The following is a 14746-nucleotide window of genomic DNA, read 5'->3' as shown; positions in this document are numbered from 1 at the left end:
TGACGGGTAAAGAAGTAGAGTGAAGTGAACTTTATACTTGTGACCTGAAGGTGAAATCCATTGAATCCTCTGAATGAGGAACACGTCAGATCATGTTTTCCTTTTGACGGCATGAATGCTTCTGCTGGTACATTAAAAGTTAGTTCTTTACTGTCACTTCCAAAGCCCGTTGGGGTAAAATGCAAATAGATAGCACTTCTGTCCCAGGTTTAAGGCAAGCAGACAATACAGAGAACTCACTCAGTTCCTGACTGAAAGAAAATGGGCTTAAAATCAGGTCGTGTTTAATCCCAGCAACAATGCTAAGCTCACCATTATGTTTCTCATGCGAATAAGAGGAGCTAAACCAACTTAAATCTGTGGCCAAGCTGTAAGGAAGGATACCATGTGCTCTAGATGTCCAGTCGCATATTTTTGTATGAAATTTCTATCTTTGGTCATTATTCCTGGTTCTCTGCCAACAGAGAGCTGACACTGAGCAAACTGCTATTTTTCTATAAACATTTCCTCCCAGTTCAGAGACTTACTTTATCAGACGGATGTCTCTCTAAATAATCTATCCACAAGTGGCTCTTTGATAGCTTGAATACCCAGGGGACTGTTACTGCTCTGCTGTCTCACTGTACTCAGCAAATAACCCAGTCCCACTTGTTTATTTTGCTTATTGCCTCAATCATCAGGTGCTTTTCTTATTCTGAGGATGGATTTTCAACTTACAAACAACTTATGTTTCGGTTGCATTTAGGTTGGAAGGGATAAAGAGCAAAATAAGTGTTTCCTCTGGGGACAGTGAACTTTGCCTGTCACTTCCTGCCTCTTTGTTTCTGATGCCCCCCGCCCCATGTGTGTTCTCTCTGGGATTGTGTGCTTACTAATTAGGATATACAATGTCTTCTGTAAGACAGGAAGACAGGATGTTTTTGAGGATGCTGGGCGTGCCTTAACATATTATTATATGTATTATGTTGACGCGATAGATATACAGCACACCTGAATGAACACCTATCAGTCATAGCTCTCCTTGTTCTTTACAAAGGCGTTGTTAGCATGAAACAGCTGTACTAGCACCTTGGATAGGTTACTGGGATTTTTGGGATGCTAATTTTGACAAAAATTACACAAAATAAGCTTTAAACTAAATGCCCTTAATAAAGGTCATTTAGTTTAAACAGGTGGGTTTGTCTCTCTAACTCTCTCTCTCAGTCTCTCGTCCAATCACCAGAGTTCATTATGTTATTATATCATTATGTTCTCCATATGTTGTCAAAAATAATGGGATAATCCACAACATACACTCAATACCAGAAACCCATCTATGATTTTCTCCTAGCAAGTTCTTTGACATCTTCAGTTAGCATTATTAAGCGTCAGTCGCCCCTCCCCCCATCCACACCGCTGCGATATCTTTGTGTCAAAACAAGATGAATGCCTCTTGCTCTCTTCCTGCAGAGCCCTTATCTTTGATTCAGAGCGCCGTCCTTTCCTCTCTCCTTCCTCGCTTCTTTCAAGGGTGTGCAAGACTACGCTCTAAATTATGGAAAAACCCAAACCCGTTTCCAACACCAAAGAGTTACATCTTTAAAGATGAGCAACACTTAAAATAAGCACTTAAAGCAAGACAGAAGCTGTAAATCCTAATAAGAGGAAACTGTCAGAATCTCAAAATCCTTTGGGAAATTTAATGAGCCTGCAAGAATGAGCCAATCGTGATGATTAGAATCAGACTGCAATGAAGAACATGTGTCTTTACTGCACACACCTGATTGGGCTTTTGCTCACTAATAAGACAGGTGGTTTTGTCTCTTTTGCATGTAAACACACACACATACACACACACCCACACACACCTAACCATGCAAACATCAGCATCTGCCGCTGCTAGTTCTGAGAGCAGGGAGGCGGTTCTAATGCAGGGTGTGCATTGCACCATGGGAGGACCAAATGGCGTCATTATGGACCGTGTCCGCTCCTTCAGTGCCAGACAAGCTGCTTTCATGTCCCCCAAATCCTAGTCTTTCTTCTGCTCCTGTGTCTTTTACAGCATATCACTGTGTAGCCTGCTCTCCCCCAAAGGTCAGCTGATTCCTGATCAAAGCATTTCATAAGAGTTAAAAGTAAAACTTTTTGCTGATGATCAACATATCTAATCTGTTTCACTTCACTTTGTGCTGGCTTAGAGCTCCGTGCTCAGCCGGCATCAACAGAAATGCATTATGGATCAAGTGCTGCGATAACACAGCAGCTGAAGGCACGCAGCATGTAGTTGAGAAACATGCACATGTCTGTTGGCGCTCGTGGTACTGTCCTTAGTTTTTATGTTTTTATGCTTCCAGCCAGGACGCCAAATCCCTTCAATGGCATCCAGAAACACAATCACCAGAATCTTGTGCGAATCTTGTGAGAATCACATCATAATCACGTGTTTTCCCACTGATAAATGTAGAGAAGTAAGCACGAGTCCAATATAGAAAACTAATGACAGTTCTGTGTCCTGCTGCCCAGAGTTGAATATAAACACAGGAAATGTCACCTGGCGCGTAGTTTTCAAACTGACACTGATTAACCCAGGGAGGCACCACAGTCAAATATAAACCAAGGTGTGTTCATCAGTTCAGATGGCAGCTTACGTGACATGTTAACTCTAACTTATTATTTGCAGCACAAGTTTCACATGGACTTGTGGATCTTAGATTAATGCTTACTGTATTGTGTAAGTTGTACTTGTAAATTGACGGTTAGTGTACGGATGGAAATTTGCCCACAGGTTTCTTTTTCTCTGGGATTGTCCTGAAATCCACATTTATCATCTTAGCTTAGCTTATCTATGTGATGTATTTCTGGTAATTGCCATCATTCCAAATTTGGCTATTTAGACAGCTAGCAAGTGGCAATTTACCTGATATCACTGTGACATATTTATGTTAAAAACTTATTAAATCAGTAAGTTTTTACTCCTGGTTCACATAATAACAGTAAGGGGGGGGGGGGGGCTATTTGCTAGGCATATGTACTTGTCTGTATTTCATCCAGCTGTAAGCTCCGGGAGTCAGACAAGGACAAAGGTCCTAACATTGCCTACGCTGTGTGGAGAAAGGCATGTTTAATTATTGAAATACTGCAGTAGCATTTCTTGGAAAACAAATAATTGTTTAGAGCTATAACAATAAATGTATTGTTCTAAATATAAACAATACAAACTTTTATATAAACAGTAACAGTTGAGCCTTAAGAGTTTTTCTATTATTCTTTGTAAAATAGCATATGCTACCGTTAAGAAAAGGTCAGTGAGTCAAATGTGGGAGTAGTCCGGCAGCTGAGAGTGTGTTAAAGGCTGTTGGTGTCTCTGTGTGGACAACTTCCTGTCTGACCCCGAATACTGGACTTCACTTTAATGCTGCCTACCAAGACAAACAGACTAATCCTGGAATATAGCTACATCACGGCGCTATCAGGACGCCCAGCTTTTTCCTCCCTGCCGTCATCCGCACAATGCAGAGGAAGTGTGTGTGTGTGTGTGTGTGTGTGTGCGCGCGCGCACTCGTGTGTAGAGGTTTTATGCAAGGGGCTGTCTGTGATTTATATAGATTTATATATAGTATATAGCATATATATAGTAGATGATGAGAACTTTCCCCTCTTTTTCCATAAAGGGTCATTTTTCTATAAAGGCTTATTCAGTTCTACAGTCGTTTTAATCAAAGACAGCGCAGTCATTTTACTCCTCGCTCCTTTTCCTCTTTTTTGTCCAAAACTGCAGGGGAATTGGGGGTCCATTGTTTTCTGTCACCAGATAAGAAGCACTCTTTCAGACTGATGAGGCTGCCTTTTTTTATCTGCATATGTTTAATAAGAGCTTAAAGCTCAGGCCACTGGCATTATTTCATAATTTTTCCTCTGTGGCCATTCCCACGATGCTTTGATCAGATGGAAGGAAGCTTCAATTAACCAGAGCTGCCACTATTCTTGTTAAAGGCCTAGCTGCTTTCAAAAACCTGCACACCACAATGCAAAATAAGCACTGCCTCATAACATTAGAACCGGAGAATTATGTCTTATGTCACTATGGAAACTTGGATTACAATGATTGGGAGAAGGGAAGGTGAAAGGTATGGGATACCAGCAGACTAGTGGATCAGAAGGCTAAAATTAGCTAATAATCTCTAGTGATTTAAGCTACATTAGCTAATGTTTTTGAGGCTATTTTGAGAACAAATTAAAAAAGCAGTCATATCAACATCCCCACATTATCAGAACAGCTTTGCTATATTCCAGTTAAAGTGTGTTTTAAATCTGCATCACTGATTTGTGTCATGAAATTACCTGTGCATGTTCTTTCTGCCGCAGCCACCAAAGCCTTTTCCAGGCTATTAATGACAAACCAGCCTCTGTGTGAGAGGCCTGTTTACATTCTATCACATACTGTTGTAAACAGACAAGAAAATATAACATTTGAAGATGATTCCATAAAATAATATACTAAAATATGCTATTATTAGTACATTGCTGTTTTTAGGGGTGCTCTGATCAAAACGGGTCTAAACTCGCCCCATTGCAACTTTTTTGAGATGTGTTGCTAATATCAAATTTAAAATGAATAAATGAAAACGGTCGGATTTTGCAGATTAAGCCATTTTTTGGACATTTGAAATGTTTTCCATTGTGTATAAATATGGATTTATGAGATTTGAAAATCCTTGCATTTTGTTTTTATTTACATTTTACACAGCATCCTAACTTTTTTGGAATGGAAGTTGTGCCAATTTAAAAATCACAGGCTACCCTAAAACATGCATGTCTTTGGCACTACGTGAGAAAGCCAGACGCATGGGGAACATGCAAACTCCACACACAAGTCCAGGTGCAGATTGTTCATTTTTCGATCACAGGTATCACAGCCGTATGACAGACTGGTGACCTGTTGAGACTGTACCCCACCTTTTGCCCTATTAAAGCTGGGAACTAGCACTTTTAACCTTAACTCAAAGAAGTAGTTAAGAAGATGGATGGATGGATGGATGGATGGATGGATGGATGGATGGATGGATGGATGGATGGCCCTACCCTGTTCCTACTATTACATTCTATTATTACTATTATAGTATATTAGTTGTAGGCAATCACTTGCATTAGTTGTATTTGTTGTTGACAGTTGCTGGTTTGTGTATCTGTCACATGAATAAAAGCAAAGTTCCTTCAGTTCTGATGTAGAATCGACCCGCACTGATCCAACCCAGTGTGTGAACATGGTGTACAGCCAATGGATAAATGATGACAGAGTAAAAGGTAAATGTATTAAGTATAAGTGTCAAGAGTTCCAGGTGTAAAGGCAAAAACTCGATCACTCGAATTCTTTTATGCAAATGACCAGTAATGTCTGCTGACATTTAGCTGGAATAATGGTTATCATGTTGACGTCAGGGTAAGTGTGCTGGCATACATACACAGTACAGCTGAGACCCTTCATACTCATTTAGCTGACGCTTTTTTACTATTGGCCTAATTAGAGACAATGGTGAATTGATAAAGTTAGATAAATAAAATCTTTAAATTGATAGATTATTTTAATTGACATTTGAATTTAAATTCTTTACATTTTGCATAAATACGACAGTATTACGCTTATATTAAGGACTGACAGTCTTTTGGCAGACTGACATACAACCAGCTTCTGATTCATTTTCCATTAGCCACCAGAAGGATTGTTTATGAAAGAAAATCATATCAGAAGGGAAACATGCAAGAGCACATCTGATTGGCTAAAAGTTGCTGGTGATGAAAATGTCATCTGTACCCAAACATGACAAGCATGTCTACCATCTATGCTGCTGCCAAGTTACAATGAGCACTCAGTTCTTCCAGATGTTAATTGGTTTGGCTCTCAAGGACAATGTGCAAGGACGGCGGAAGAACATATCAGCTGTGTCTCTTTATAATTAGCAGTCAGCACACAGGCTGAATAAGCATTCACTTTGCATCCCCAGATGTGTTTATAGCTCTTTAGCAGACTGGAAGAGACCGGGATAATGGATACGTATTTTTGGTAGGTTGAAGGCATAAACATAAACCCTCCTGGCCTTTCGCTATCTCTGTTCTACCAATTAAGCAGCTGCCTTTGTCCTCCTCTCTTCTGTCACACTCAGGGCATCCAGCTTTTGAGTGGCAGTTTGGTAGTTTGGCGGTTGAAAGAAAGAGACGACACATTCCTCTCTGCAGCAGTCCTAACATTGTGTTTCTCCTTTAATTATCCTGTGAGGAATGGCAGTCTCGCAGTTATCAGAAGATGAGCTCTGCCCCAGTCTTTGGCCCTGAGCCCGTTGTGTGAATGAGAAGTTGTGTGTGTGTGTGTGTGTGTGTGTGTGTGTGTGTGTGTGTGTGTGTGTGTGTGTGTGTGTGTGTGTGTGTGTGTGTGCCTGTTTAGACATCTTTGTGGGGACCAAACACTGGAAGTTTACTATACTTGTGGGGACCAACAGCTTTATAGCCCTTATAGGGACCAAAATCCCAATCGCTGCAAGTTTGAAGGCATTTTTGCAACTCATAATGTGGTTTTAGTGTCAGGGTAACAATTAGGTTTTGGTTAGGTATTTAGAGTTTTGGCTTAGTTTATTTTGTCTCAAACTTCATTGCACGGTCCTAGGTATCAGCTGTACCATCCTATTTCCCCCTTGGCTCCTCTTCTTCTCGACGGCATCCTCCTCTTCTTCTTCGGCCTCTCTTGTACATCCCTTCTCATGCATTGTTAATTTAGTCCAACACCCCCATTACTTTAATCCCCACAAGTCCCTGTGATCTCCAAAGAGGTTTGGTAAAATACACACTCCAATGTCACCCATATTTCTCAGTTTTATTCACTAATCCTAGGGTTAGGCATTCATTTTTGATGGTTAGGGTTAGGGTAAGCAGCTAAGGAAAGTACTATGTCAATCAGATGTCCCCACAAGAATATGTGTGTGTGTGTGTGTGTGTGTGTGTGTGTGTGTGTGTGTGTGTGTGTGTGTGTGTGTGTGTGTGTGGTAAAACTTGGACTTCTATTTTTACGAGGACTTGATGGGCTGAGGAGTGAGAATCAGAAAAAGTTGCCCAAAAGTTCTCGTTTTGATGAGTTTGGATTATTTCTGCGTATGTGTGGAGATTAAAGCAAAAAAATAGTTTGGGAAAGAGAGGACATTTTTGCTATGAATAACCTTAGACTTTGATTGATGTCTTTTTTCAAATGTTTTGAGGATACTGGACATCTTCACTTTGATTTAAAAAAAACTCCGCTTGAAGTTATTTTTCAGTTTCTTCCTTAAATTTCCTCTTAATGTATGTGAAAAGATTAAATCAGATGCTTGGACAGTGCCACTGTTCCTGTCTTTCTTCTCATCTCATCTGTTATCTATTATTCATGGTGCTTTTGTTCTTTTTGTCTGTAAATGTGCTGTTAATGTTGCACAGACTGTGGATCTCAGTGGAACTAGCCAGACTATATTTGTGGACAGTCAGTATCTGCAATTACCGTGGTATGATGTTAAAGCATTATTTCTTTGAAGTTTCAAAGCACTGGGAATACTGATACAATAGTTGTCTACTGGTTTGTTGCAGGCCTAGTGAATTAGTGAATTATTGCTGTCTTCTATAGCACGTCTTCATGGCCAGGTACAGTGCACACTGCCCAGTTCTACTTGTTTGATTTTCTTTTCTTAAAGAACCAAAAAATCTCCAACTATCAAATATTAATACACTGGATAGGCAAGATTATCCAAATTAAAGGTGAGGATGTGTAGAAGAAGAAGAGAACGCGCTTTCCTTCTGTCTTATAGCTTTTATTATGACCAAATTCAGTATAGAAAAAAAAAGATGTCTAAGATTGTTTAAGCACTATTTTATGGTCTATGTAACTAAAAACCTGTTTGCAGCATTATTTGAATGCATATATTTATGTTACGGTATTTTCCACACTATAAGGTGCACTTGAAATCCTTTAAATTTCTCAAAAATCGACAGTGCGCCTTATAATCCATTGCGCCTTGTGTATGAATTCTGGTTGTGCTTACTGACCTCGAACTGATTTTATATGGTACACGGTGCTCAAAAATCTGTCAAAAAATGTTTTAGTATGACTTTGGTAGACCACGAAACCACACCACTTGATGGATTGTAGGATCATTACAGCTACCATAGTCAGGAGCCTCGCGGAGTAATCAGGGTCCAAACTCCGCTTCAGGTCCTAAAGTCAGACAAACACTGCGGCATCACTGAGAGTTAAAAACTGTCTAAATTCTTTCATCTTTAATAAAATGATCAGTGTTGCTGCTTTACCAGGTGTAACAATAAAGTTTAACATCCAGGCATCCATGAAAACAGAATGTATTAAATTTAACGGAGTTAGAAGTTAGCAGGAAGTTAGCTCGCTAGTTTCCACATAAACATGATATAGCATGTTCTGACTGAGAGATTTCTGGAAAATTCACACGTACAGCTCTGCTATCACTTCCAACATAAATGAAGACAGAAAACTAAACAGCAGTGACGTTTGTAGGGTTACTGAAGTTGGGCTAGCTGCTATATAATGATGTGCTACGTGATCGCTAGTGACACAGCTATGTTAGCATAATATAAACAGTGAAGCTGGAGGATGAATGCTAACTTTTTTCCACTTGATAGAAGTTATCGTGAGGGTTCCCGAAGGTTAGGGACAAATACAATCGCTGTAAACGGACCAAACTTCAGTCAGGAGAACAACTGAGATAATCCATCCACAATACGAGATTAGTCACTAATATACTGCAACAACATGGGAATAGAGCAGCTGCCAGAGAATTTATCATTAATGAATCAATGGTACGGAAGTGGAGGAAGCCAGAAGAATGAGTTGAGTAAAGTTTGACTTATCTGACTGTTTTGTTTCGCTTAATGCACTTTATAATCCGGTGCACTTTATGTATGAAAACAGGCCAGTTCATCAACAGTGTGCCTTATGGTCCAAAAAATACGGTATTCAAGAGTATTTAAATGTTTGCAGCTATCTTTTTTTAAAGCTTGATTTTGGACTCTAAGTTTGCAGGGACACAAAAAACCTCACCTCATAGCAATGTATACATCGGATTGATTCAGATTAAGATTTATTAGGTTATGATTAGGTTGCTTCTTCATTTTGTTGCTTAGTTTTATTGTTCTCTGTAAAACTGTGACCACTAAAGCCTTTTAGGTTACTTTTTATAAACTACTTTCTGATATTGTCAGTATTTTTAGTCTTAGTATTTTAAAATTCCACTTTGGTTTAGTGTTTGATTTTCTCTTGTGTGATGACACAACTCTGGACTTGTCAGTATTGGTCATTTAATATCATCATCACCCCTTTGATTTAAACATTCCCATAACTTGACTTGGAAAGTTTTGGACTTTGTGAAAGTGACATCAGGTAGAAAAAAAGTCTTGTAGTAGACGTTAGTGGTATTGTTATGTGTCCAGTGTGAACAGTAACAGCTTATGGTCAAAGCAGCAGGACATTTTCTGATGCAGGTATCCAAAACAACCTGCAGGCCAGTATTTAGACATCTGTTAAACAACAGGTACTAAGATGAACTTGGGGACTTTCTCAAATGTGAATGCAGCAGTTCTACAGGTCTTTGCCCACTTGGTTTTTTTTCTTGTTTTGGTTTTATTCACTTCATCAGGCAAGGGAAACATGAAAGATTTTCACAGGATGACCTTTATCATCTAGTCTGGGTCCTGATCTTTAAGAGTAGGAACCACCAATCCAGCCTCAGATCTACAGAAAGTGGTCCAAGCCTTATCAGGGGAGGTTTATCTCCATGAGAAAGAGCACGTCATTGCATCTCCACCCATCCCCCAGAGACAGGGTTCAGTGGTGCTCCATGGAGACATCATTGCCACACTGTCATCTTCATTCAAGATCATATGCTCTTTCTTCTTATTCTCAAATCTCTTAAATTAGCTATTTCTCCAAGTTAGACATTATGAGATGTATTTGATGGTAATATTGCAACAGAGGCATCACTAATGTTTGACACCATATCTTTTTATTCTGTAGCTCACTTGCTTTAACATTTTAACCAAAGCAGCTGATAAGATGCTGACAGGAAGCAACCGACCCGCTCCACCCATCTTTTCACCATGAAATACGTTAGTTAAGGTCATCCTCATCAAAGCATGGTTTCCGCTTTATCTACACTGAGGTCTGCTGAAGTAAACACGGATCAGTCCGAAGGGTTTCCTGCAATTAGCCAATTAGCACACACAGGAACTTAAGCATAGCACACTATTTTCATCAAAGCAATAACTCAGGCTCTTAGTTCTGCGTTTGAGTTTTCAAAAGTAGAATGGGAGGCCTCTCAGCTCCCAGTTTGGATTGTAGAGTACTTTGGTATAAAGAGTTTATGGTTCACTCAACAAAGGGTCACCAGTCAGACTCAAACCCGAGTCACTGCTTTCTGGCCATGTGGTTGCCTGCTTACCCACTGAGCTAAACTGGCAACCGGTAGCTTTACTTTCACTTCATCAGTCCAAGGGACATTTTTCTAGAAGTCTCAATGTTTGCAGACCTTCTCCTGTGTTCTTTTTAGAGACTAGTCTCTCTCCTAACTAGCAACTCTAACAACCAAGACGAGCTTGATTTGTCTTTTTCTTTTTATTCTGAAATTAGGTTTCTGTAGTGGTATCAAGAATGGTTGGAAGGACATTTTGCACAGTTCACTATTCTTGATAGTTTTTACCCTTTCAGTGTTGTTATCACCAGTTTTGCAAGTACTGCAGAACTATAGCACTTGTTACACTGGGGGACAACACTGTAACTCCCACTTTTTTTCCAACTGAAATCTACCCTGTAATTATGCCTGCCAACTCCATATCCAGCTTCCAAAGTGGTATCTCTACATATAGTGAAGAAACTGTTACTTTGAAAGAGAAAGATGAATAAAAGCTTATCCAGCTAACCATAAAACACCTTGTTATATCAGACTTGGTGAAATAGCCCTATTAGATCCAGCGAGACCCATCCAGTCCTCATTACGCCCTTCAGCAAACTCGCTCCCATCTGCCCTGCCATCAGTCACAAAGGAATATTTAAAAGTAATTGTCATGAAGCGAGCAGAATAGATTTCAGACCTGCCACAGAGGGAAAGATTATGCCTCACTGACCAATTTAAGAGTAAATCTCAGTGGCCTTGTTCATTTCTCTATTTTTTCTGCCAATTCTTTTTCTCTATTCATGTTTTTTTCATCTTTTTTTCAATGCAGTACGCTCTCATTGGAATCAGGAAGGATTTCTGTCAGGAAATCTTCTTAAAGCAGCACTTGGCAAGATTTTGATGGGGAAAAAATGCCCATGTGATCAGACTAAATCATGAAGCACAACTCATCCACACTAATGAGGAGCTGAAAATTTGGCCTGTTTTCCCCTACTGAAATGTTTGTGTCTGGGTTATCCCTGCTGGGAAGTCTTGTATTCCGAAGTCTTACCGCAAAGATTTGAAAGGATTCCGGCTAGGTGTTTTCCCAAACTTCTTGGCTTAAAAAGTGAACTTATCCGTTGCTGGAGTTTCTAATTTGTGTCAAATAGAACAATTTCTGCATGGGCACACTATTCTCTGATCTAGTTTTATATCTATTCTAAATATAAACATGTCAAGATCTCTTGTTGCTGTTTTAGCTTTAGTAAAATCTTCTTCATCCCAGAGAGTCTCCGTTTCTCTTCCTTCCCTTCATCCAATCTGTGAGACATGCAGCAGCCTCTCATTGGGCTGCCTTTAAGCTTATAGCAATCATCAGAGAGCCACTCCACAGTGACTCATTGCATTTATATTTAAGCCTCTTTCTGTCATCTCTACATGTCCACTGATCCAACCATCCATCAGTCAGCACCTCTACAAACAACAGGCCTATCTCACTGCTGCACCAAATCTTCTTAGGGCCTAAAGAGCCATTGACACAATGGATCTCTGCTTCTCCTTGTTTTCTCCTTTCACCCTTTTTAGCAGCATTTATTCTTACGCTAACCACACCTTCCCATATTTAGTCTATCTTATGGCTTCACTAGTGTGATTCTTTAAGCAATGTTCCCAAAGGAGCATAGCCCACACATTCACTCATCACTGTCACTTATCTACTCCATCTCTCTCCACAGTGACTGAGAAACTGATACCTACACCTCCTCTCTATAGAGATCTCTTTACATGGTGCATTGTTGCCATTCACATTTCACCTGTATAATTTAGAGCTGGAGAAGCAATAAAGCACAAGAGATGTTCATTAATCCAACAAGTCCAAATCCAACAAGATATTATGTCAAATCTGTAATGCTTTAAAGTGAGCTTTAAATGCTAATCAGAATAATTTAGCTTATAATGGGTTTCACCTCATTGTGTAGCTTTCTATAGCTTTTGGCCACAGGGGGCGCTCCTTGCTCAGTGGCAGAGACTGTATCAGAACCACTACACAAACAAACCTGGTTGGCTTTATTTTGTTTTTATCATCAGCAGTTTAGTTGCTGCTTTAGTCTCTGTTTCAGTTCGCAAATAATTTTTTGAGAAACAATTAAAAATTCAAATGAATTTGCACAGTTGCAATGATGGTGGTTATTGATAAACTGTAGTTCTAGTAACATATTTCACATCCACAACATCATAGTACTGTTTTTTAATATTATCTGTTTGTTAGTTTTGTGTTTCTGTTGCTCCAGGGTGGGCATAATGCAGTTAATTGACCTTAAAAAAGCCCAGATTTTCAGTACTTCGTTGCACAATGCTGTATAAAAAACCTACAATCAGTATTTTTTCTGATGTCAAACTATTTCAATTGTGAGGACTTTAATAACTATAAGTCATGTGCCTTGACCTCCACCCCTCTGCTTTGGAATATTTAGCCACCACAGAAATAGTGAGTTGTTTCAGGTAATAGTTTGCTTGTGAAGCCTCTTGTTGATTGGACTTGATTACATCACTTCCTTTACAGGTAAATAGTTTTGTTGCAGTAACAACTGTGACATCTAAATAATGGTACTAATTAGCAGGAAGGTACTGCTGTGCAGTAAAGGAAGCTAATCCATAATGGATGACTTGTATTAGTGTATAAACAGCTTGTTTCAAATGCCTCTTTGAAACTATAATGTGGGGTATGAAGAATGTTTGCTCATATAAGTGGTTTTCCATACTAAAGTTGTGCTGACAAGAGTCCTGTCAATTTTTATAATGTGCCTACGCCTTTAAATTTTCAACATAAACCACCTCGAGGCAACTGTTGATGTAATTTGTTGCTATGTAAATAAAACTGAATTGAATTGAAGATGCCATGGTTTTTGATGAGTACACACAAGCATACAGTGCACTTTAGAGCTGGCAGCCATGTTCCAGGTGCTCGTGTCCTCGTGACAATTCACAGCAGCCTCATGGTAGTTTATATTATAAGGTAAAGCCCCTACAATCACTCTGTGCCCTGTGAGCAAGCACTTGGTGACAGTGGGAAAGAAAATCTCCTTTTTAACAGGAAAGACCTCGGATACAACCAGGCTCATGGAGGGACAGCCATCCATTGTGATAAGTCAGGGGCAAGGGGAAAGAGAAGAGAGTTCCCAGTTATTAAATACAATAGTGGTGTATAAACACACAGAGAGTGGAAAGAGATGAGTGAAGAAGAAACACAAAGCACCCTTAGCAGCCTAACCTTTGCAGCTTAAATAAGGGAAGGTTCAGACTCACCTCATACAGTCCTAACTAAAAGCTTTATCAAAAAGGAAAGTTTTAAGTATATTTCAAAATTAGAGTGCATATGTGCCCTTAATCTAAACTAGGAGCTAGTTCCACAGGAGAGCGGCCTAATAATCCAGAGCCAATGAAGAGCAGCTAATATGGGAAAAGTCCACTTAGTACTCTTGATTCAAACCACTCCAGTGCAATTCCTTTAATACCAACAGTTTGTTTTAATCGCTGTAGTAAAATACTGTGGTCAACAGTATCAAATGGACAAGCACTGAGATGCTTGTCCATTTGATACTTTTTGACCACTGTCAAAAAGTCATGCTCCTGTGTGTGTGTGTGTGTGTGTGTGTGTGTGTGTGTGTGTGTGTGTTCATTTATATTGGGTTCACATACTTTCTGCATATCTCTTATGGGTCCCTGAGGAATAAAGGTGAGATATGCGGTTTCTGTTGACTAATTCCATTATTCAAACCACCCTTATTTTGTAGGAGAAGCTGACATTCCCCTGAGAAAAGCTTTGATTACAGTAAACACAAATTATGCACAGGCAGTGACTGAGGTTTACAGCCTCTGTCATTTATTTGTCATATTTATCAACTACTTAAATGAACACTTTAACTAATAAAAAAAAGTGTCACGTATAAATATGTAAGCGAAAACCTTGTTTTTTTTCTGATTTGGTTGTGTGTGCTGCAGATGTGTTTTGGCTCTCTGCTGCCTCTCTGTGGTCTTAATTACACATTACATTTCACTGTAATAGTGCTCTCTCTATTCAGCTTGCTTTCATTATCACTATTGCATTAAATCCAGATAATGCATCAGCTCATCTGTGATAACATCTTTGGTAATGTAACATTATAAACTGTGTAAGAAGAGCCGCATGCATATAAAATCATGGATACAGTTTTATAATAATGTCCTTGAAGAAAACTTTTTTCTTCAATGGCAATTATTAAAAAGAAGCTAAGAAGAGCCTCATTAATCTTACAATGTCATTCTGCTTATAACCTTTATATTATAAAAAATATGACATCAAACATGAAACAGGC

At 39.3% G+C, this 14746-nt stretch overlaps 1 protein-coding gene across 1 annotated transcript in view; it reads left to right on the top strand.

Annotated features, from left to right (window-relative positions):
- esama (endothelial cell adhesion molecule a) overlaps positions 1-14746 on the top strand; it is a 53192-nt gene that overhangs the window by 29410 nt on the left and 9036 nt on the right. The window lies entirely within an intron of this gene.

The sequence above is a fragment of the Oreochromis aureus genome, linkage group 10 (genome assembly GCF_013358895.1).
Source record: "Oreochromis aureus strain Israel breed Guangdong linkage group 10, ZZ_aureus, whole genome shotgun sequence".
In the NCBI taxonomy this organism is placed as follows: Eukaryota; Metazoa; Chordata; class Actinopteri; order Cichliformes; family Cichlidae; genus Oreochromis; species Oreochromis aureus.
This window is presented reverse-complemented; position numbering and strand designations above follow the sequence as displayed.